The 22,641-nt window shown below is 44.0% G+C and overlaps 1 protein-coding gene across 1 annotated transcript in view; it reads right to left on the bottom strand.

Moving 5' to 3' along the window:
* The window catches only part of NEDD9 (neural precursor cell expressed, developmentally down-regulated 9), a 264,118-nt gene that overhangs the window by 152,778 nt on the left and 88,699 nt on the right, over nt 1-22,641 (bottom strand). Inside the window, exon 6 of the mRNA XM_010995812.3 lies at nt 14,914-15,260. The gene's annotated coding sequence lies outside the window, so the exon portion shown is untranslated. The remainder of the gene's footprint in view (nt 1-14,913; nt 15,261-22,641) is intronic.

A 22,641-nucleotide genomic window follows, 5' to 3' on the forward strand; every position in this document is an offset into this window, starting at 1 on the left:
GTAAATTCTATACAAGGCTCCACAGGGGACAGAAATGACTAAACAGCTTACAAATAGCTTCGTTTATTGGAAGAGGCAGATGCATAACCATGACCTATGCTAATGCTGAAATAAACGATCGCTCTAAGGCTCTTTGTTTCATCACACTGTACGATCAACTGTAGTCACCACTGATTGTGCATGTTTTTTAAACTTAAATTTCTTTCCTTGCAAAGTTTCTCTTATAGAATTGAACCGAGAAAAAATTCAAAGAATTCTGCTAGCCCTGTCCCATTTATAAATCTTTTTTTTTTTTTTTTTTTAACTAAAAGATCCCTCTCAATTGGCTGCAGTCAAGGACTCCAACTCAACACAGATTCCTCTGGCACTGAATTAACTTGTGCCACAGTTATCTACAGTGCCTTCTCAGCTGGTTGATGGATATGTCTGTTACGCATCCCACTGATGTAGCCCAAGACACAAAAACCTGGTGAAAGATGAAGTAGGGGGAATTCCGTGATTTAAAGAGACTAATCAACTCTGATTTAAAGAGATTAATTTGCCTTGGGAGGAGGTGGGCAGGAGAAATTTCTTTTGTCAGAATTTTTTTAAGCCTCAAAATGATTTACAATTAGATGATTTCAAGTATCAAGTGATGATTCACTATCCAGATCTTACAAAACAAAATTTTTAGAACATTATGGACACATATGCTGAAAACTGAGAGACATCAACAAAGCCTGCCTAACTGAGGAGGCAAAGATTGTAGTAAATCCAAAGTATGCTCACATTGAGGGCGTTAAGGTACTAGAGCATGTCTACACTCTAGGAGGAGGTTTAATCAATGAAGGTTGTGCATGACAGTGCGATGATACTTGTAGCTGGAGGAAGCTAAGTCTACCCTTAGAGGCTCTACCAGCTACAAGTCTGAGGTGGGAAGGAACCACCATCTCTTCTCCTAGTTGAGGTCTGATGGACACTGTTTTGTTTCTGCTTGAGTGAAGTGAATAAACGCATGGATACTTTTTAGTTAGGGAGATGTGAATTCAGATTCCAGGTGGGCCAATCTTGGCTCTGTAGTCATTCTACACCCCAGTAATTGTTTTGATTTAATAGTAATGGCTAAAAAAATTTTAGGGCTTCCCAGAAGCACCGTTGCAAGCAGTGGGTGTGTATTACGACATCTAATTTCACATCCAATGAGGCGATCTGAAAAAAAGAGTTAACATAGCTGACCTGAGGATGCTAACCTTTGAAACCCTGGCTTGCAAAGTTGACCCTTAGCGAGCATCTGCGAACTTGGATTTCAAGAGGATTCTTACCATGCCCTGGTAAGAACCACTCACTGTACCTAACTCTTTGTACAAACAATGGGGTTTATGCTGAACACCTGCTCCCTTCAACAGGTCTGGAATTTTGGCATGTCCCACACAGAGGGTGCCTAAGTGGCCAGCCCTTAGTCAGAACCCTGGGACTGAGTCCCTAATGAGCTTCCTTGCTAGACCTACTTCACACCTGTCATAACTCGCTGCAGAACGAAGTAAGCATGTCCTCTGTGCCTCCACTGGGGGATGAATCTTGGTAGCTCCTGCCTGGTTTCCTCTGGACGTGGCCCTGTGTGCGCTTCTTTTTGCTGATTTTGATTTGTATCCATTTGATGGAGTAGGTCTTAGCTGTGGGTATGATTATATGCTGAGTCCTGTGACTCCTCAGAGTGAGTCATCCAAACTGGGGGTGGGCCCGGGGACCCTGACACAGATGTGTGACATTATTATTCTCTCACTTTTAAAGGCGAGGAAGCTGATTCATGGAGAGATTAAGTAACTCTCTTAAGGTCATACAGTAAGCACATGGCATAACCAGGATTCAAACCCAGGCAGGTTGGTTCTAGACCCTTGTTATAGAATTACAGTAATAATACCTCCTTCACTGGGTGGTTGTGAGTGGAAGGAGGTGCATTTGCTCACCACACACCAAGTGCTCAATAAATTATATTATTAGGCACCATCCCTCTGTCCTTTCCGCCTGCTCACCAGGAAATCTAGCACATATTTCTCACAGCTCAGTAATGAGTAGAATGTCTCCAACAAGTGGAAACACCTATGAGGAGAGAAAAGGGAGGGGAGTGGTATGGAACTCATCTCACTATCTTTTTAACAATAATATTTATCATAATAATTTTTCCTTACAAGCCAAATGGAGCCTCTGCACCTTCTCTCCTCTTTCCTCACCTCTTCTGTGGTCTCCTCGTGTCCAGCCTGGAGGTGCTGGAGACGGTGAGGGAATCAGGCCAGCAGATGAGTGTTTAGGAACTGGAGCAGAACTGGAAAGGGTGGGCGGTTTTAGCTAAGCCCCTTCCATTATGGTAACCATATTTTCTACCACCTGTTCCCCAAATGGAACACACTGTGTCACAGGAGCCTTCTGTTTCCTGAAGTTATATCTCAATCACCCTCATTCCTTCCTACCTTTCAAACCTCTAATTAATGCAGAAACATCCTGCTTCTTTCCACTGAGGAAACTAAATGACCCCAGTATTCCACAGATCTATGCGTGCATTGCTTTCAAAGAAAAACAGCTTTCTGCTAAATGTCTGCTTTCTATATGTCACAGCAAATGTCCAGCAAGTTGCTATGATGCCCTAGTTGGTGGATCAAGGTGTCCTAGCTGGAGTCGGCTAAAGCCCAGTGTATCTACCTAGTAGGATTCTGAGGTAAAGGAAGAGGTCCCTATTTTAAAACTTCATCTCTGTCTACTCCCCGAAATCGTCTTTACCAGAGAAGCAAACTTCTTATATCATTGGAAGAAGTATGACTTAAAACATAATTAGCAGGAGAGTAACAGCTGGAGTTCCACCAACTGATATCAATGAGATCAAATCCTTGCCTACAAGCACATTTTGATAAAACTAAAATTGGAAGGAGCCCACGGATATCAGGTGTTTGAAAAGAGGACTTGGTCATAGTAAGTGCCAGAAAAAGGAAATGGGATTTAGAAAGAAAAACTCATGGTACCTAAGGATCATTTCACGAATATAACAGATTTTTCCCATGGGAAATCTTGGCTCTGGGCAGTCAACACTTTAAAAACAATATGGGGGAGTTGGAAATAAAAAAAGTAACCTCCTATCTTTAAATAAATGCATTTTCAGCGAAGAAAAATTTAATGTCTTCAGAGCAAAGGCATCTATGCTGTAAGGATCCACCACAAGGAGTTGCTCAGTCATTAGATGAACGTCTTTAGGCAAATGACTTAGTTAAAAGACCCAGGTTTCAGTTCTAGCAGTGTCGTTAGATCATTTGCCTGACTTGATATAAGTCACTTTATCTATACACCTCGGTCTCCTCAGTTTCATTATCTGTAGAGTGGAGGATGTAATAATGCTCCCCAGGACCACTGTGAACATGAAATAAGTTGGTGTGGGTCCATGTGCCATTGGGATTGTAAATTAGTACCTAAATGTTAGCTATTAATATTTTGATCCAATGATGTTAACTAGCACTATGATTGAAGACATAACACATAACATAACACAAAAACCTAGTTTTCACTGTATTGGACATTAAGAAAGGAGGGTGACCTCAAGAGGAGAGCCTCATAGAGTTCAATTATAAACAGAAAGGGTGTGGCAATACACTCTTTGGATGACTGGTCAAAATATGAGCCTTTCCCCGTTGTAGCCACCGTAAACCTTTCTCCTGGGTTTGTCTGGTTAAAATCACACACAGTGGTCGAAAAAGGCAATGGGCATCTATTAAAATTTAGGTCAGAGCCTCTGAGGTAGCCAGTGATTTAGTTTCTGGGATTAAGGAAGACAGAATCTTACCAATGGCTAGAGAAGAATAACATTCCTTTCTATTGTGATCATCCTACATCAAGGATATGTTTGAAATTTAGGCAGCGTAGTCTGATGTGCCTGCTAAAGTTATTATATGGCTGAACTTTTGAAAAACACAGCAGCACAATGTGTTATATCAATCTTTACTGTTGGTAAAAATCTTGGAGAACGCAAACTTGACTCACCTCCCCAAGAAGCTCACTCTAAAGTGGACCATTGTTCTAAAGGCTTCATCCCGCCTGCTGGATTCAGGATCCATCTGCTTGGAGTCCCCTCTCCCCTCACCATCATTCAAACGTCCTATGCTTTCTTCGCAAACGCTGTAGGCTGTCATTAGGCTGAGAGTAAGCTGCAATTAGCAAGTGTCTCAGCTTCTCCTCCAAGGAGCTGATTTTTCAGTGGAAATTTTTGTACGGTTCTCGTCTGATTTTTAACTCTTCCCTGGAGACCAAACTCCCCAGCTCAACTCTTGGCAGTGCGATTCTAAGACAGAACGATACCCTTTTGGACCAACTAATTACTGTGATTTCTTAACTTTAGCTACTCGCTGTTTCGGCACCTTCCACACAGCACCCCTCGCAAATGAATCCTGCCAAACTGGGAAATGTCTGGCTTTTCTGTCTGAACAATTAAAGATTTACAAGACAGGATCTTGGCTCTCACAAAGCCTCTTCAGTGTGGGCAGGGACAGTAGGCAGAAGCCTCAGCGTGCCAGGGACCCACCTGCATTTACTTTGCTGGGAGAAGGTGATAAGGTGTTTGCCACAGTGATCGAGGGGCTGGTTAGAACTTACTGTGGATAATCTGCCAGCTTCTTCTCCCCGTCCCCTGGGTCTGCATGGCCATTTGCAAATTGAGAAGGAGAGATGGGGATGGAGCAGAACCAGAAATCCAAACGGATGAAGAAAGGTTTTAAACTTAAGAGTTTAAACAATGACGATTTACTTAACTTACAGATAAACTAAACATAATTTGTTGACTACATTCCTGTGATTCTTCATCAGCACAGAAAATCAGGAGTTGTCTGTGCTCTAAAGGTAATACAATGATTTTGTTTGTTTGTTTGATCAATGGGTTACTTGGAGGTAACTATTATAACACTTGGGTACAGCACAAATCAATACACGATGAAACAATTGATCCCAGTAGGTTTCCGACTTTAAACCCACTTAGAAAAAAGTTCCGCGCTGGCTGGGACTGTTGGTCGTGTTCTCCGAGGTGCCCAGCACCCTGTAGGACCTCCATCAATATTTGTTGACTGATGACTGATAAGGAGGTTGGTCCACATGATAACAAAGGAAAGCTAACTTTAAAAAATGCTTCTTACATTTCATCTTAATACTTGCACCTATGTGATCCTGTTTACCACCTGGGTAATGAAATATGTACCATTCTGACTTTCTTTTACAGAGGCTGAACTGAATTTAATTGGATTGTTTCATGCATCCTAGAAGACATTTTAATATCTGTATTTCCATGGTTTCCTCTTCTGGAATTCTCTTTTCTTGTCACACCCTACTCATTCTTTAGGCTCCTTCTCCTTTTTGAAACCTTATTCTCTCTCCTCCTCTTCCTCCTACCAGCTACCGTGTACAGAGCATTTAAGGTGTCAGATGCTGCTTTGGGTCCTTGGTGTGTATTGACTTACAGAACACTCAACACCATGTACTGACTCATAAGACCTTCAAAAGCACACAGTGAGGTAGGACTGCCATTACCTCCTTTTTCTGCAGATAAGACACTGAGAAACAGAAAAGTAAAGCACCTCGCTCAAGAGTACACAGCAGGTGGGTGGTAGAGGTGGGGTTTTAACCCAGGCAGTAGGATCTGCCCGTTTCCTCAACTCCAGTGGTCACTTTTTTTTTTAAACAAGGAGATAGGTAATAATGATCATTTTATTAAAAATGGGTTTATACTATACGTTCTATCTTATTTGTTGCTTTGAATTTAGTTCACATTTTGTCATGTCTTGGCGTATAGATCAGCTTTATTCTTCTGTAACAGTATCACAGTATTTCAAAGTGCGGCTCGCCAAATTATAATAAGGACGCCACCGATGGACTTCCCGGTTGTGTTCATATTTTCAATAACACGCACAATTTCATCTCAAATAGGCTCAAAAGAAAGAAACCTGTGCTGAACTCAAATAGAGAGCACTGGGCCAAGATCTTCTATGCTGTTAGGAAATAAATGATTCAGTCGAGAGAAAATACGACAGAGGAGAGACCAACACTTCTCCAGCTGGGCAGGCAAGGCACATCACTACTGGTGTTAATGTCGATTGGCATATGTGAGAAATAGTTTCCCTATGCAAGGCTTTGTTTACCTATAAAACTGACATATCTTTCTGCTAAATCATCCTGGCAGGAACACAGGAGGACCAGTCCCTGAATCACAGGCCTGCTTAGAGCAAGATATTACACAAAAGCATTACTGAAGTTTTCCCATGGCTGAAGCTCAGGCCAAAAGTAGGCTTTGCTCTGCTATATTAAATGGAGCTCTGTTTTTCAATCACGCTGTTATTAAAATACTAGAGCAGATTCAAATTTGCTTTCCTGGAGAAGTCTGTCTTGCCTGCAGTGAGTGCAGACCAAGAGGTCGGGCTTCTTGTTTTCATAACGGATTGCCAGTCCTGCTACCCCTCGTCCAGCGGCGGCGGCGGCTTCCACCGGGGCTGGGGTGGGACGGGGTGGCTTCCGTTCTGCCCTCCCACGACCTGCACTCTGGTCAGAGGGATCGGCTCACAGGTCCTGGAAGCGCACTGGCGCCCAGCTGCCCTGCTTCTCTGCTCTGACCACCTTTCCTTCCCCTATCACAATCTCCTCGTGCTTTTCTATACCTTCCCTATTCTGAGAGGACCATCCAGAGACCCCCTCACCTGTGCAGGTGTCCTGGCTTATGTAGCTCTTCTTCCCACACACGGCAGCACTCGTCCCTAACACTCACCAGGACGTTCATTCATTCATAACACATTTGCTGAGCACCTACCAAGTGCCAGATACAACAGTGAACAAAACAAAGTCCTGCACCCATGGGGCTGGCATTCCAGGGGAGGAGACAGACAATAAGCAAATACACAGGTACTTCTAGGCCAGGTGATAATAAGCTAAGGTAATGGAGTGGGTGTGCAAGGTGGGATGTGGTGATTTTATAAAGCATGGAAGGGGAGGGCTGCGTGAGAAGGTGACGTGGCCCGGAGAGCTGAATGAGGAAAGGGAGGAGCCTGGCAGGCAGGTGTCTCCTGGAAGGTCCTTCTAGCTTAAAAGCCTTGAGTTGGGCACATGCTTGCTCTTTTGGAGGAACATCAAGGAGGACATTTAGCTACTTTTTAAATGTGATCTTTTTTTTTAAAAAAATATACGCTGTCTCCTCAACTCAAATGTAAGATTCTTGAGAATGGGGGCTCTATGTTGGAGATAATAGATAATAAATTCTAATGATGCTTTAATAAAATTCCAGTATTTGAGGTACAGCAGTTTGTAGTATACATCCTTGTGCCCCCTCCAGCCCTCACCTAAAGCTTTGATTGGATTACTGCCTGTAGCTTGTGGCACTCAAATATCCTAATAAGATACTGATGTTCTTAGAGTGTGGCACTCTATGCCCGTGGCCACACATAGCACTTAGCAAGCTGGCACAGACACTCTCATTTTTTTTTAAGTTTTAAGAAAACAGATTCTCGGTTCTAGACGAAATGAAGTAATGCCTTTATTCATAGAGCCTGTCCTTGCTTCAGACAGAAACCAAAAATGCCATGAAAAAAGGAAACCAATAAAGCAAGCAACTTAAAGCAACCAAAGAAACAAGCAAACACCACCTGCTAGTCCCAAGCCTTCCTAAAGCAATCCTTCCGAAATCGTGATGCCTTAGTCAAGTGGTTCTTTTATGCGTCTTGTCATAAAAATAAAGGCACTGTGAAAAAATCAAAGAACTATGTACTACATATCCTGGTTATTTTATTTTAAATACAATTGTAGGCAGTTTTGTTAATCCTCGTTGTCATTTATAACTGAGTTACATGTGATTTGAAAGCTGTATAATGGATAGTATGTCAGGTATAATTGTTGAAATGTGTTTATGGCCATTGCGTAATTCACATCTGAGGTCCCATGTCGACCATAACATCCATGAAGGTACAACTCACTAAATCCCAATAACATTTTATAAGGAAAATTGGATTTGATTGACTCGAGGGTGTATTTGGAGTGTTTCTCGAAGGCATGAAACCTACTGCAAATGATTTAATTAGTTGACCACCTCCCACCTATGAGCTCCTCGAGGATGGGGACTTTATCTTCTTGGCTTCACTCTTAAGTCCTCAACACCTTGCACAGTGCTTGGCCCACACTGGGCCCTTAACCATTGTTGAATAAATAACTACTAAATTATTTTCTAAAATGAGATGTTATCTGTGATGGTTAATTTCATGTGTCACCCTGACCAAGCCAAGATACCCCGATATTTGGTCAAACATTACTTTAATGTTGCTGTGAAGTTATTTTTTAAGTAAGATTTACATGTAAGTCCGTAAACTCTGAGTAAAGTGATAACACTCTGTACTGTGAGTGGGCCTCACCTAATCAGATGAAGTCTTTAAGAGAAAAAAGACTGACTTCCTCTCTGACCAAGAGTTCTGCCAGCAGACTGACTCTGCACTTGACTGCAAAATCAGATCTTGCCTGGGTCTCCAGCCTGCAGCCTACTCTGCGGATTTTGAATTTGCCAGCTTCCATAAATGCATGAGCCAATTGCTTAAAATAAATCTTTATATGTACATACACACATCCTGTTGGTTCTGTTTCTCTGAAGAACCCGGAATGATGTAGTATCCCTTAGTCATTTACTCTCTCAACGAGTTAGTCAATATACATGTCATTTACCAAGAGGTAATCTCACCCACCAAGGCCCTGCAGTCACCAAAGCCAGACTAGTGACACAATCCCTGCCACTAGCTACAGACCTCAACTCTCCACTCTGGTGCAGGGACAGAGAGCATTATCTCCTTAACGTTTTGGTTTTTTTGGGGAAGCAAAGTACATTTTCCCTCTAGAGAAACAGATGCTGAGAGAACACTGAACGTGCTAAAGCCACGCTGTGGCACGCAGGCTTACTACTGTGCTTTTAGGGGAAAATACTTCCCAGCGTTGTGCTGAGCCACTGATAGTATCACTTCCTCTAAATATTTCCACTCTTTACGAGTGAAGCTGTGGGCGGGGAATTTCAGAGTCATGGAAATAGTCAAATGGTTATGAAAGGTTCACAGACGCTGTACCATTTGATGACTGCGTGCTAATTAGTCCCATATACTCTAAGGAAAAGATGAATCTAAAAATACACCAGTGGGAAGGCTCCAGGGATGTGTTGCATGAAATGTGGACCCTTCAGGATGGAACAATGTGGTTAGTACTCGGCTTGCTGACTCCTGGGAGGATGCTTCTGAGATCCTCGCACTGAGGGTTTCTGCGGTAGGGGAAGTGGACAGTGAGAGCGAAAGCCTTCCCCAGCGTACTCACAACCAGCACAGTTCTCCGTTCAGGAGTGTCATTTATCTCAGCGAGTCTTTTTTATTTCTTCTTTCCCTCCACTGAAGGCTTCATTCATTCTTTGATGTCTTTTTCCTTCTGGCTCTCAGGTGCCTAATTCATTCACCTTTTAATCCTAGTTAAAACCCGTTTCTAACAGGAGGCGAAGTGCCACGCCTCTGCCAGTAGGATTTTGCGTATGAGAGAGGGAGAAACTTGGGAGGTGCTGTGCCTTCCGGCAATCATACTCCGAGCCTTCATCTTTGGCAATTACCTGGCCCTGTCGATTGACAGAAACGCTAAATAGATCGTCATATGTTTGCACAATAGAATGCTGTACAGCCGCGAAAATGAACCACCAACCTGTTTGTATCAACATGGGTAACCCTCAAAATCAACGCTGCACCACAGAGCCAGTTACAGAAGGATGCACACTGTGTGATGACCTGTGTTTAAAATTCCCAAACAGGTGAAAAGAAACAGCATTTACATATAAGCTATATATCAGTGAATATATATGTAAATCGCAAAAGCACATATGTACGTATATTTCCATGTAGACACAAGAGGCCAATCTGAAAAGAAAAGTGATGGACTGTGACTAACACACAGTTTAAGACAGCAGTTCCCTTCAAGGGTTGGGAGGGTGGGCAGTGAGTAAACATGTATTTGTTTTCTTATTTTTACTATTGTTTGGAAGTGTACGTATACATTACACATACCTCTTTGTAGTGTGAAATGTTACACATTATTTTAAAAGTTTCTAAGGTGACATTTACCTGGATTATTAACCCTCATCTATCACCTGGGAAAGTGGAGGGAGGGGCTTAGGGAAGAACAGCCGCTTAGAGAAATTACGCAGAGAGTTAGCTGAGTTACAGCCCTCCTCTGGCCAAGGCTTCTCCTCCGACGTGAACGAGAAAAGGAATGTCGGTGCGTTGGTGCCGCCACCTTCACCTCATTTCACCACAGCTGAGCTACTCCTGAGCCCCCAGAATTCGTGCTTAGGGCAGAACCACCAACAGTGGAGTCTGGGGTGTGTCCATTTCGAGCAGTCTTGCCCATCACTGCCTGGACATTTGGGAGCCACGTGGGCACTGTGAGATTGTTTATCACGATGACCAAGAAAGCCTGCAGCACACAGGGATGGCTTGGACATGCCCTGCCCAGGACGTCGCGCCATTCCTGGCCCTGTGGGGCACACCAGGCAGGCACTGGGTGGGATGGGAGGCAGCCGTGCCCTTGAGGGGCACCTGCTCTGTGGTGCTCTGCCCAGTCTTCTCTCAGTCAGGTCCCACCTGCCAGGGCTTCCACATCAAGGGTGTGGCCAGTACCATGAGTAATATGATTGTTTTCTTTAAATGAACTCACTTTTAGGGTGGTGAGGGGAGGGGAAGTTGGATGAAGGTGGTCAAAATGTACAGACATCCAGTCATAAGATAAAAGTACTGGCGATGTAATGTACAGCATGATAAATGTAATTAACACTGCTCTACATTATAAGTGAAAGATTTTCAGAGAGTAAATCCTAGGAGTTCTCATCTTAGGGAAAAAATAGTTTTTTTTCTATTTCTTTAACGTTGTATCTACATGAGGTGATGGGCATTCACTCCATCTACTGCGGTCATCATTTTATGCTGTGTGTAAGTCAGATCATTATGCCGTACCCCTTAAACTTACTCAGTGCTCTGTCAATTATTCCTCAGCAAAACTGGAAGAACACACACACACACACAAAGGAAAAGAAGGAAATAGACTCACTTTTTTTTTAACTTAAAGACATGTATAGTAAAAAAAAAAAAAAAGCTTTCATGCCAAATAAAAAACCAGTGCCATTGTTGTTAACAGAAGGTAATCATAAAAAAATAAATACAGGAAGACGAAGCTGCGCTACTCAAGTTTAGCGCGCTACCGCTGCCTGCTGATGGCTGAAAGCTTGAGGTCTACTTTCTCCTTGTGAAAAAGGTAAACGGCCACAGGTTAGGGGTCTTTAGATCAGGCCTAAATCAAAGGCTCTAAAGAGTGAAATGGAAACGTTTTCTCCTTATGACAAAGTCTAGTGACTCATCGTGATTAAATGACACATCTGTGTATCGAGTACCATATCAAATTATCATATTGTGTCCCACACTTTGGAGATTTTGATCACATGAGTTATGGGGAGACAGAGAAGCAGAGGGAAAGTGGAGGGGGTTTGCAGTCATGTGTCTTCATGTAGCGCAGCTTTGCACAGAACATGGCAAGTCTAAAGGAGCATCCCCTGTGCTAGTTGGTGCCTGAGTCCTTTCTCCAAGGGACATTCCCTAAGGGGGTGAGAAGGCTCCTCCTGCACACAGCCCTTGAATGGGGCGGGGGAGGGGAGTGACAAGAGGACAGAGGAGAGCTGTAAAGGGCACATCACCAAATCAGCTACCACTGTGGGAGACTGGAGCCAAACCCGGGTGGAACGTTAAGAAAAGGTAAAAGACCTGTCTTAGAGTTTTTCCACTCAGCCCAGGGGGAGCTGCGGCATTTACAGCCCACTGAGAGTTAAGGCCCGGGCCCAGGGCGATTACAGTAGCCCTCCCCGGCCTGGAGAAAGCCCTCAGCTCAGGACATGAAGAGTCAGACCCTTAGAAGTCAGCCCAGTCCTGGCGAGGCCTGAAGGATGCAGGTGGGACTGACTGCTTCTCCTTACTACACCTTCTCTGCTAGATACTTAGGAAAATTATTGTAACGTTTAATCCTGACCACAGCCCTTCAAGATAGAGATTGATTTCCCTTATTTGCAAAGAGAGGAAGAGGCACCAGAACTTACGCCATCTGACCAAAGTCACATAGTATGTGTTCTCCTGCCCCTCTGGCTGCACCTTTCTAGTCGTCTTTTTCCTTTTTTTTTTTTTCTTAAATATTGAAGTGAAATTCATATAACATAAAATAGCCAATTTAAAGAGAACAATTCAGTGATGTTCAATAGATTCACAATGCTGCACACCCACCACCTCCATCTAGTTCTAAACATGTTTTCACACCAAAGGGAAACCCCATATCCATTAAGCAGTTGTTCCCCACAGCTCCCTGCTCCCAGCCCCCGGTCTGCATTCTCCTTCTGTTGACTGACCCATTCTGGGTATTTCATATAAACGGAATCGTATACTTCTGGGGCCTCGTTTCTCGAGCTTAGTACAATGTTTTTTGAGGTTCGTACGTGTTGTAGAATGTATCAGTACTTCATTCTTTCTGTGGTTGAGTCATATTCTATCGCGTGAATATACTGCAATTTACTTATCCATTCATCTGTGGATGGACATTTAAGCTGTTTCTCCTTTTTGGTGGCTGTGATTAGGGCCACTATGAACGCATCGCACATACTCATCTGAGCCCCAGTTTTCAGTCCTTTGGGGTGTCTAACTAGGAGTGGAATTGCTGGGTCATGTGGTAACTCTGTGTTTAACTTTTCAGGAAACTATCCTGGTCTTGGAGAGCCCATTCTCCTCTCCATTTATTTAAATGTTAGGATTTAAATGTGAGGTTCAATCCTCAGCCAAACCACTCCCCGCCGCCACTTTTCTCATCTGATATTCTCTCTCCAGGGTGCTGCATCCACGCCCACAGCACCAGTCAGCATCTACAGGCTGAGGACACCCAGACCTCTGCTCTGAACTCTAGACCAGCACGTCCACTGCTTGGCTGACATTCGCCTCTGGATGTGTTCAAGGCCCTCCAAAGTCATCAATTCCAGAACCGAACTCACACCAGTCCTGGTCTTTCGCCAACGATTCTAGTCTCCGTGACCAGCAAGCAGCATCAACATCCAGCTGGATGCCCAAACCAGGAAATGGGATCCTCTTCAGTACTTCCCCCTTGACCTCCTCCCCTGTCTACCACCAAGTCCTGTCGACTTTCCTTTCTAGGTGACTCTTTCGTCTGCCTACTTCTATCTACCACCCTTGTCTTATCTGTGCTCCACTGATATCCTTGCTCCGCTGACTTCATCAGCCTTCTGACTGGTCTCCTCATCAGCAGGTATGACCCTCCCATCCATTCTCCACCATAGCAGAAGGGATTCCTTAAAAATGCAGATCAGACCACAACAACCCCAAGCTTCTCTACTGAATTGAGAATAAGCAGCATGTTCAATGCTGACTCTTCTCCAGGCTCATCATGAGCCATCCCACACCTCTTCCTTCTGACCACACTGGCCTTAATCCAGCTGGACAATTCGAGTCTCCCACCTCAGGACCTGCCACAAGCTGCTCCCTCCGCCTGGCCCTAGTCAGCCCTTTGCCTTGTGAACTCCTACTCCTTCCCCAGTTCTCATCATTGCCATCCTTACGGAAACCTCCCTGACTCCCAGACAGATCCGGCTCCCCTGCAATGTGCTCTGGTCCTCATCACATTTGCGTAATTATTAATTAATGTCTGCCTCTCCCCTGGACTGTAAGCTTTTGGGGGGTAGGGCAGGGCAATGTCACTTTTGCTCCATCTTACATAAATTTTGATTTAAAAGTGGCCACCATACCGGGCATACTCACTAGACACTTGTTCAATAATTTAACGAACTCATTAATGAGAAGTGGTGGAGCTGATTTCATATCCCAACCTTTCCATGGCCCCATTTCCCCCCATTCTCAGAACAGGAATGTCCTTGGAAATAAGCAAACTTGGGAGGTAACAGAAATAGGGAGGAAAATCACTTGGCTGGTTCCCAGGGATCTCAGATGTTCTTTACTCCCACTTCTGGGTGGGAACCCAGCTTCTAGTGGGGACAGGATGGGCTCTCCAAGGAGCTGAGGAGGCCAGAGCCCCTACCCTCACCATCACTAGCACAGGGTCGAGGCTGCTCACCAGTCTCCAGGCAGCTTTCAGCAGTGTCTACCCCTTTCAGAAGGGCTTTCCCCCTTTAAACTGTATGTTCTTCATTTTGAAGTAATGTCATTGGGATAAAAAGGTTGCCTCAAGTCCTTTGCCGCAGAAAGGCAATTGAATGAATGAACAAATTAAATGAATTAATAAACATAGAGAAAAGTAGGATGGAGCCGTTGGGGGGGGCCCAGTGTGGACACGCAGAACAGTGGGGATACCGATGACCCCTCCTCTGCAGAGACTGGACGTACCCTGGTCTAGTTCTCAACCCCCATTTCTTGCCCCTTAGTCATTCTCGGGGAGGCTGAAAACAACATGATAAATGATTCTAATCCACCATAAAGTATAAGTGGTAGCCCATACTCTGAAGTTCTGAAATAATTTAGGTAAAGTAAAAGCTCGGGGTCACCCCAGGTAAGCTCTCCGAGGACGGTTGGAGGGGGAGGGGCCATGTACTTTGCACACCAGGAAGCACCTACCCAGGAAGATTTGAAATGTAGAAACAGCAGAGGTTTTAGGTTGCACTGAAGCCAGTGCCTCCAGGTCAACTTGAAGGAAACCTGGAGTCACTCTTTCCTCCTTTCGGGCACGTTAAGTCTCTTCCAGCTTCAGATAAGGGTGTTCACAGAGGGAAACACCACCAGATGTCTGACACCAACTCAGGACGGCAGAGTCTGAGTGAGCCTCCCCGGCCCCTCCCTGAGCCCACAGCAAACGTCAGAGACTCACCCAGGGCGGAACCACTGCTGCTGGGTCATCTGGTCTCCCTGGTGTCCGTGCCCTCCCTCTGGGAAGGCAGGCAGGAGGTGGCAGCTCAGTCCTGTGCTTCTCTCTCCTCCGGACTTGCTTCTGAAGGCAGCCGTGAGCATTTCCTTACTGAGCAACCGCACACGTAGACTGAGTGGCGTGTGTGCGTGTTTTTCCTTCCGGTTGCTGTGAAGTGATGTTGCCTTGGTTCGTTTCCTCTCTGTGCCTCAGTCTTTTTTTTTTTTCCCCTTTCTGTCAGACCTTCTGCGGATGGTTTGTTGTTTAGGGACAGGTAAACCACCGGGTTCTCATCAGCACCGTCTGCTATTCTGAGAAAGAGAGGAGATCTTTCAGTTATTATTACCATGAAATTCTGTGGGATGTACTTTCTAAGCGGCACAATCACCTTCTCAGGCTGCACTGAGGCAAAAATTAGGCTATTTAACCTCCATCAGTTTAGGATTTTGTGGTTTTGTGAGCTCAATACGTTCCAAAGAGTTCTACAACAAATTGACATGAAACATCCTTTCCTTTGACAAGTATTTACCGAGACTGTACACAGGGACAGGCACCCTGCTAGGGGCTGGGTCTCCACACAGATCACATTCCAAACTGTGAGGTAGAAGCCTAGATTTGATTACGTGAAAGGGAATTTGAAAGTATTTAATTCCAAATCCCTGTCGTCTTCCAGCTGCACATCTGAGTAGCAGACAAGGGGGTGTGCTCTGAGGTCGACCACCTGGGTTCAAATTATGGTTCTGCTCCTTAAATACTTTTGATCTTTTTGTGCCTCAGCTTCCTCATCTGTGCAGTGGGAATAACTGTAGGGCTGCTGTGAGAATTAAATTAGCTGGTACAGGTAGAGAACTCAGAGTGCCCGGCACAGTAAGTAAGCAGTATGTGGGTGTTTCCTATTATTATTAGTGGTGAACTTTGTAAGTTCAGTCCTTTGCTTTTTCTCCTTTTTTGTACCACCTCCCACCCCTTTCTGGTGCCTAGGAAATGACTTGGGGGCACAGAGGATTGAGAGAGGGAGATGGGTTGAATAACTGATGCTCCAAAGATGCAGTGGTGCCTGATGTTTGTTGTCCTGCCTGCCCCATCACCAAGACAAGCACAGCAATGCCCTCGTCCCTCCCTCGTCTTTACTCTCTGCTCATGTCGCATGTCGCACTCTTGTGACTTCTGTTTTTGTTATTTTGTTTTGTTTTAATTCCCTGTAATACTTCTCTGAAACTCAGATTCATGTCAATTTTTTTTTAAGTGTTGAGCTGGCCTGAATCCTGCTAAGGAATACTCTGCCCAGAAGCAGATGCTCCATGTAAACAAAGACACCAATGCTCAGCTCAATGCCTTGTGCCGCTGGGACTTAAGACGACATCAGCAATAAGAACTTCCATACCAATCATTATCCACATACAGAATTAGCAACATTCATGGTGGAAACATCATTAAGATACTCCAGTTTTTCCTTCTCTCTTTCTCTCCTTGTATAACTATTCTTGAGTACATGTTATGTATCAGGAACCATTCCAGATTTGAGGGAGAATTGTTCTGCTTCTAAGTTTTTATTTTTTTAGTGCAGAGTATTCAAAATAAATCAATAGCAGTAGAGGAGAAGTACAGACAGTAAATATTTTTTTCAAAATGCCCCTCTATGCATTTCCCATATTAGTAAAATATCACATTAATAAAATATTATTTTCTTCATTAGATGTTTAGACAGTGTACATTTAAATGCATACATTTTAGAAAAAATAATTTACAGTTATATAGTATAACCTGAAGATTAATGCCATCAGTTTGTTTCCGTAAGTCAATGACTCCCTAGATACACTAAAAAAAACTAAGCGTGGGCTTCTTTTCAACAAAGTACTTGAGTGTGGCAACTTGATTATCCTTAACTCTGCTGTTTCATCTACATCCTCATGGCTCCTTTTCCCACTTTGAGCTGCCTGGACCTCCCACTGCTGAGTTCTTCCGAATGGAGAGAGAGCATATCTGTCAAGGCAAACTAAGGCGCTCAGACTTTGTCCAAAAAACAGATCAGATTTGTTTTAGAAAAACAAGTTAAATATTTCTCCCGCTTGGAAAGTTGGAAGTTTTCTATGTCTGTTTTCCTACTCACAGTCTTAAATTTTATTCTTTTTTTTTTTTTTTGGTTTGTTTTCCTCTTTTTGATTAGCGGCAGGTTATGCCACATGTCAAAATTTTGACAAACCACGGATGGTTCTTACAAAAAAAACAAACAAGTATAATTTCTAATCACTATCCAATGAAGATGGTGTTTACATTTTCATCTTTAAACAGTCTTCTTGGCTGCTTTAATTAGCTTCTTCATGCCATCTCAGCTAGCTGGAATCTGAGCACCACAGAATGGCTTATAACTACCTGTTAAGCAGTAGCCAACCCCCAGGGTGCAACTGTTTTGAATCTGTCATGGATGTTGGGTCAAAGGAGGGACTGTTGTATGGACTGGAGGCTGAGGGGTGAAGACGAAAGAAGTGAGGAGAATTTGAGAAGATAAAGGAGAATTTGAGAAGATTAAAAGATTTTTTTTTTAAATCTATGGCCAAGTTTTGTGTGTGTGTGTGTGTGTGTGTGTGTGTGTGTGTGTATTTTCGATTCCGTTTGCTTGACTCATTTCCCTCTACGAGTGAAGACAGTATTAGCCACGGGGAGTCAGCTGCCCACTGAGGAATTTAAACGAATACGCTCAAGAGTTGGTTTGGCACGTTTTAAGAGCAGTCTTGTCTAGTATTCCAAGGTACGCTTCCTCTCTTCTCGGGAATGGGAGTCAGTACTGTGGTTTTCATTTTAGAAAAGAAATTTCATTTTAGATGAAGAAATCAGAGCTCAAAAAGATCTGTTTGTGCATTCAGTAACTACTGCGGACCTGCAAACTCCTCTCAGCTTCCCTGCACAGTTTTGATACATCAGTCTGCAAGACACAGGACCTGCCCTCAAGAAATTCAAAGCTTAGTGGGGAGATTACCTAGTGAGATCACTGTTCCCATTCATTGGTAAAAGAATCTATTGAACAAGTGCTGTGATAAATAAAAAAAAGAATGCCAATCAGCTCCTCCCTTCAGAGAAATTACAGCCTAGTAGGCATGGCAAAATGAACCTTCTTCACCTTCCTCCTTTGTTCTGTTGCTGCTCACAGCCCTCCTTTCTCTCTTGTAACAGGACATCCTCGTTCTCCTCTCTCGTCTTCTCCCGGTCCGTCAGCCAAGCCCTGGAGTGGCGCGCTCCTCCACCGCCAGAGCCGCCGGCAAGCTGCGCCAGCGGCGTGCTGATGTTCATCTCCCTGCTCTTATCCTGCTGGGGGTTCACCCGTTTCCAGCCCCAGGGGGAAGGTGACTTCCTCTCATGCTTCTGAGCTACCCAGGCGCACTGGGGAAAGTCAACAAAGACCAAACTGATTCCTGGCAAATTCTCTCCTGATAACCTCAACTGAGATCTTTCTGCTGCTCAGGAATCTTCTTACTCGTCTCTCACCAACTGACTACCTGCCAAGTCTTCCTTCCAGACTACTTTTCTCACCCTCCTGAAGCTCTGAGCCCAGCCCTCCCCTCACGCCATGCCCAGGTCAGAGCTGCCCAAGTGAGCCCTTGTAGCCTCTCTCAGGACCTCCGGAGAATTTCACCCTTCCATCCAACCCACTCCTCATTCTCCGCTCATTCTTCAGTCCTCTGAATTACAGCTTCATGCGTTACCATTTGATTAATAAAAATAGGAAAGGCTACCATTTTGATGTTTATCATTAGGAGGAAAATGACCCTTTCAAAGATGAGACCGTTCTTCTAGCTCACAGAACAGCTGTTTGAAGAAACACAGGTACCAAGAAGAGCAAAAGGAAGAGTGAATTCTTTTCAAGAGAGAACTGAGGACAAATATAAAGGATTCTGATTTATTGGAGGCATTCATTGCATTTAAGCATCTGACAAACACCACACACTGATTTCTCCATTACTTATATCCTGTTCACCCATCCCTCTGCCAGACGATAACCTTCTTTGACTTCCCAGAAAATAATTAGCAACCTACTACTGATTTTTTTCATAATTTTTAAATTAAAATTTAAAATATACAATTAATACATTTATATTGCAAAAAATTAATATTGCAGGTAAAACTCAAGTGCCTTCTAACCATTATCCCTAATTTCAGTTCCCTTCCCTGCTTTGCCCACAGGGCACCCCTGCTAGCGGTTTGGCGTGGATTCTTCCCAGACGTTTTCTAGGCATTTATATGAATACAGGTACCCACTGTCCACCAGCAGTTGTGTGCATGTGCAACCTCACCCGTGAGTGTGCTGGTGAGCACAGACAGAACACAAGACTGAAACCATGACACGATGCTCGGTTTCTGAGGGAACTGTATAAACTGCTGTTCTGGTTTCACATGAAACTGGAATTTGAAAACAACATCTTATTCATGAGAATCCAACACATAAAACTACACTGCTGTGTTTGGTGGTTGAAGAGATTAGACTCCTCTTTGACTTCTGATCATTTGTTTTCTAAATATATAAAAATGTGGATTTACATCCACCTGTTTTGCCTCTGAATAGAGATTCCCAGATCAAATACCAAAGGTCCATTAGTCATTTGATAAAGTGATTTTTTTTCTAGATTTTTCCTTTTTTGCCGACACAATCACTTCCCCAAAAAATCAAGTCAAATTGTGCCTCCCCTGAGGTAGGTCTGCTGCCCTGACCGTGACCCAGTCCCAGGGAGGGACTGCCAAGTGTCACGATCATTTACAGCCCTTTTTCCCTTCACAATGTCTGGTGCTTTATCTTTCCTTTCCCTTGAACATTTCCTCCTTTTGACTCAGGGCAGCCTCCATTTCACAATCCCACATTGACAGATTCCTACTCTACCGATCTAGAAATGTTTTCACTAGTTCCTGGTACCCCAGCATTCTCTGTTCTTTCTCTTTAGTTTTCATGTGATAATTTTACTCTAAGACAATAGAAATTTAAAAAGGAAATCCTATGTACCCCTCCTCTATTTTCACCACAACTTTTCCTATTATATAAGCAAAAGCCTTGTGTCCACATGTTTGTGGAAACCCTAAGACTCAGTGACTTGGTTCTATCCACTCTTCTCTGCCTCCTTCTTTCTTCTTTTCATGCTCAGCTTTTCTGAAAGAGTCGCCTGCACTCTGTGCCTCTACTCCCACACCCTCCGATCCCTTCTTTCTAACTGCGTTCCTTCCATCTGACATTCGGCTCCGACCTCCAGCTCTGCATGCCGTAGCCCCTGTTAATGTCAGCCACGGCATCCTAGATGGAGAAGCCAGTGGACATGACAAAGACTTGCCTCTGTTGCATTTACAATGACTGATCACGCCTTTCTTCTCAGACGCCTCCCTCTTTCTTTGAGGGACCCACTCAGCCCAGCTCATCTCCTTCATGGTTCACTGCACCTCCTCCACTTATCGCTGCCCATGCTTCACCCCTGGACTGCACACATCTTCTCTCTACTTCTCTCTGGGTGGGCTTGTCTACTCCCATTCAGGTCTGGGGCAAGCCTTCTCTCGTACTCGCCATTTATGTCATACCATATTTCAGTCTCGGTCTTAGCCAGTTCTGGCTGCTTTAACAAAATACCATGGACTGGATGGCTTAAACAACCAATCATTTATTTTTCACAGTTCTGGAGGCTAGAAGTCTGAAATTAGGATGTCAACACAGTCGGGGTTTTGGTGAGGGTCCTCCTCCTGGTTTGCAGCTGTCTGCCTTCTTGCTGTATCCTCATGTGGTGGGGAGAGATGACCCTTCTGTCTCTTCTCAGAAGGACACCATCCCACGCATGAGGGCTCTATCCTCATGACCTAACTGCCTCCCCAAAGTCCCCTCTCCTAAAACCATCATGCTGGGGATTAGGCTTCAACATGTGAATTTGGGGGGGACATAAACATCCAGTCCGCAGCAGCCTCTCTGCCCTAAAACATAACGAACCTTTTCTGTGCTTCTTAAATCTAACCCGTCACCAAGTCCTGTTATTTAAAAAGTTAATTCTTCAGTCTTGTTGCCCGATTCAATACATAGCCACTGCTACTATCTTAGTTTAGACTCATTGCCTGAGCTGTCACAACAGTTTCTGACTGTGACAGGGCACAGGGCATGTCCTCAGGAGATACTAGCTGAATGAGCATCTCCACAATACTAGATGTTCTCACAGACAAATTTCAAATCTCCTCATGTCTCTGTTTAAAAACTTCCACCAACTCCCTGTTGCCTACAGAATGAAGCAAAACGACTGGGTTGGTGAATCAAGCTATCTTCTTGGATTCTCTCCTGCTTATCCACGCCTAGAGCGCCCCTCACCTTCCCATCGCCCTGGACAGCTCACTCTTCCCTAGTATTTCATGTCTTCTCATGACTATGGGATTACAAAGGCTCATCTCCCACCTAGAATGTCCTTCCTCCTTCTCTTTTTGGCAACATCCTTCAAGACTGCACTCCTCGGGACAGAGTACCTTTTCTTCCTTTCACTGTCACCAAAACTTCTATTATTGTGCTGATCACATATTACAATAGCCTGTCTTCCTGCCTTGAACTTTGAGGCTCCTGATGGCAAGGAACTGTTGCTTATTCATTCTAGAGACCAAACTAAACATTTTACAAAGTGGTCCTGCGTCAAAATCACCCACAAAGCGGTTAAATATAGATCCCCAGGCCCCGCCCTTGGTTTGCTGAATCAGTTTCTCTGGGGACCGGAACACTTCCAGGTAATTCTGATGTACGTGGGCATCTGGGAACGCAGTCACAGTATTCGACAAATATTTGATGAATAAGGACATGATGAAAAGTGCTCAGGTCTCTACTCCTGAAAAATCTGTTCGATTTCCTCCATTCCTCTGGGTTATGTTTTGGGGGGAGACAGGTCCAGGGAATTTGGCTCAGTCTTGAATCTAAGTGACCTAACGGGAAACAGCTTTGCATTTTTCTCTAATCAAGTCATGCAATGCACCTATTGTCCTGTCCAAATGCCAAATTAGGTTTAGGGCCATTCAAAACCTTGAAGATGGTTGGTCATGATAAGAACTTACAAATTCTTGCTCAAGTAAGAACTGGTGGTGTGGGCGTGCTCTGCATTTTTAACTCACCAAAGCCAAGTTCTTAAGCTTAAATGGTTCACAAGTACCTTCAAAGGAGTTTCACTGTCTCATTTGCTGTACTTATCACCAGTATTGGGAACTCAAATATCAGTTAATTCCTCCCCTGTTGACACTGGGGGAGTTGTGAATGGGCCTAAGAGTTTTCAGACTTTAGGTGAGGCTGATGGACTTGGGAAGCCACAAGGTCTCTAAAATGTCCTTTTAAAATTTCTTCGGTAGATTTTGAGCTCTATCAACATGAACTTGAGATCTGTCACGATGCACCAGACCAGGCCCAACAAGACTAAAACATATGCATTACCTAAATGATCTCAGGACCACACAAAGTACCTTCAACAAATATTTGTTGGATTCATTATTTACCAAATAACTAAATCTTTCCAAAAGTACATACAAGTGGAGAAACACACAAATACCATTAAGCTGTTGAATACAAACATATGTATCTTAGAGGTGGAAAAGAAAAAAAAAGCATGGGGAGTGATTTAAAGTTGGCAGTCCTTGTTGGAGGAATGGAGACCTGATTATTGTGCTCAAGAAGAGGCAGGATGCAGACTGACAATTAAGCTATCTCCT

The sequence above is a fragment of the Camelus dromedarius genome, chromosome 19 (assembly GCF_036321535.1).
Source record: "Camelus dromedarius isolate mCamDro1 chromosome 19, mCamDro1.pat, whole genome shotgun sequence".
NCBI classification, from domain to species: Eukaryota; Metazoa; Chordata; class Mammalia; order Artiodactyla; family Camelidae; genus Camelus; species Camelus dromedarius.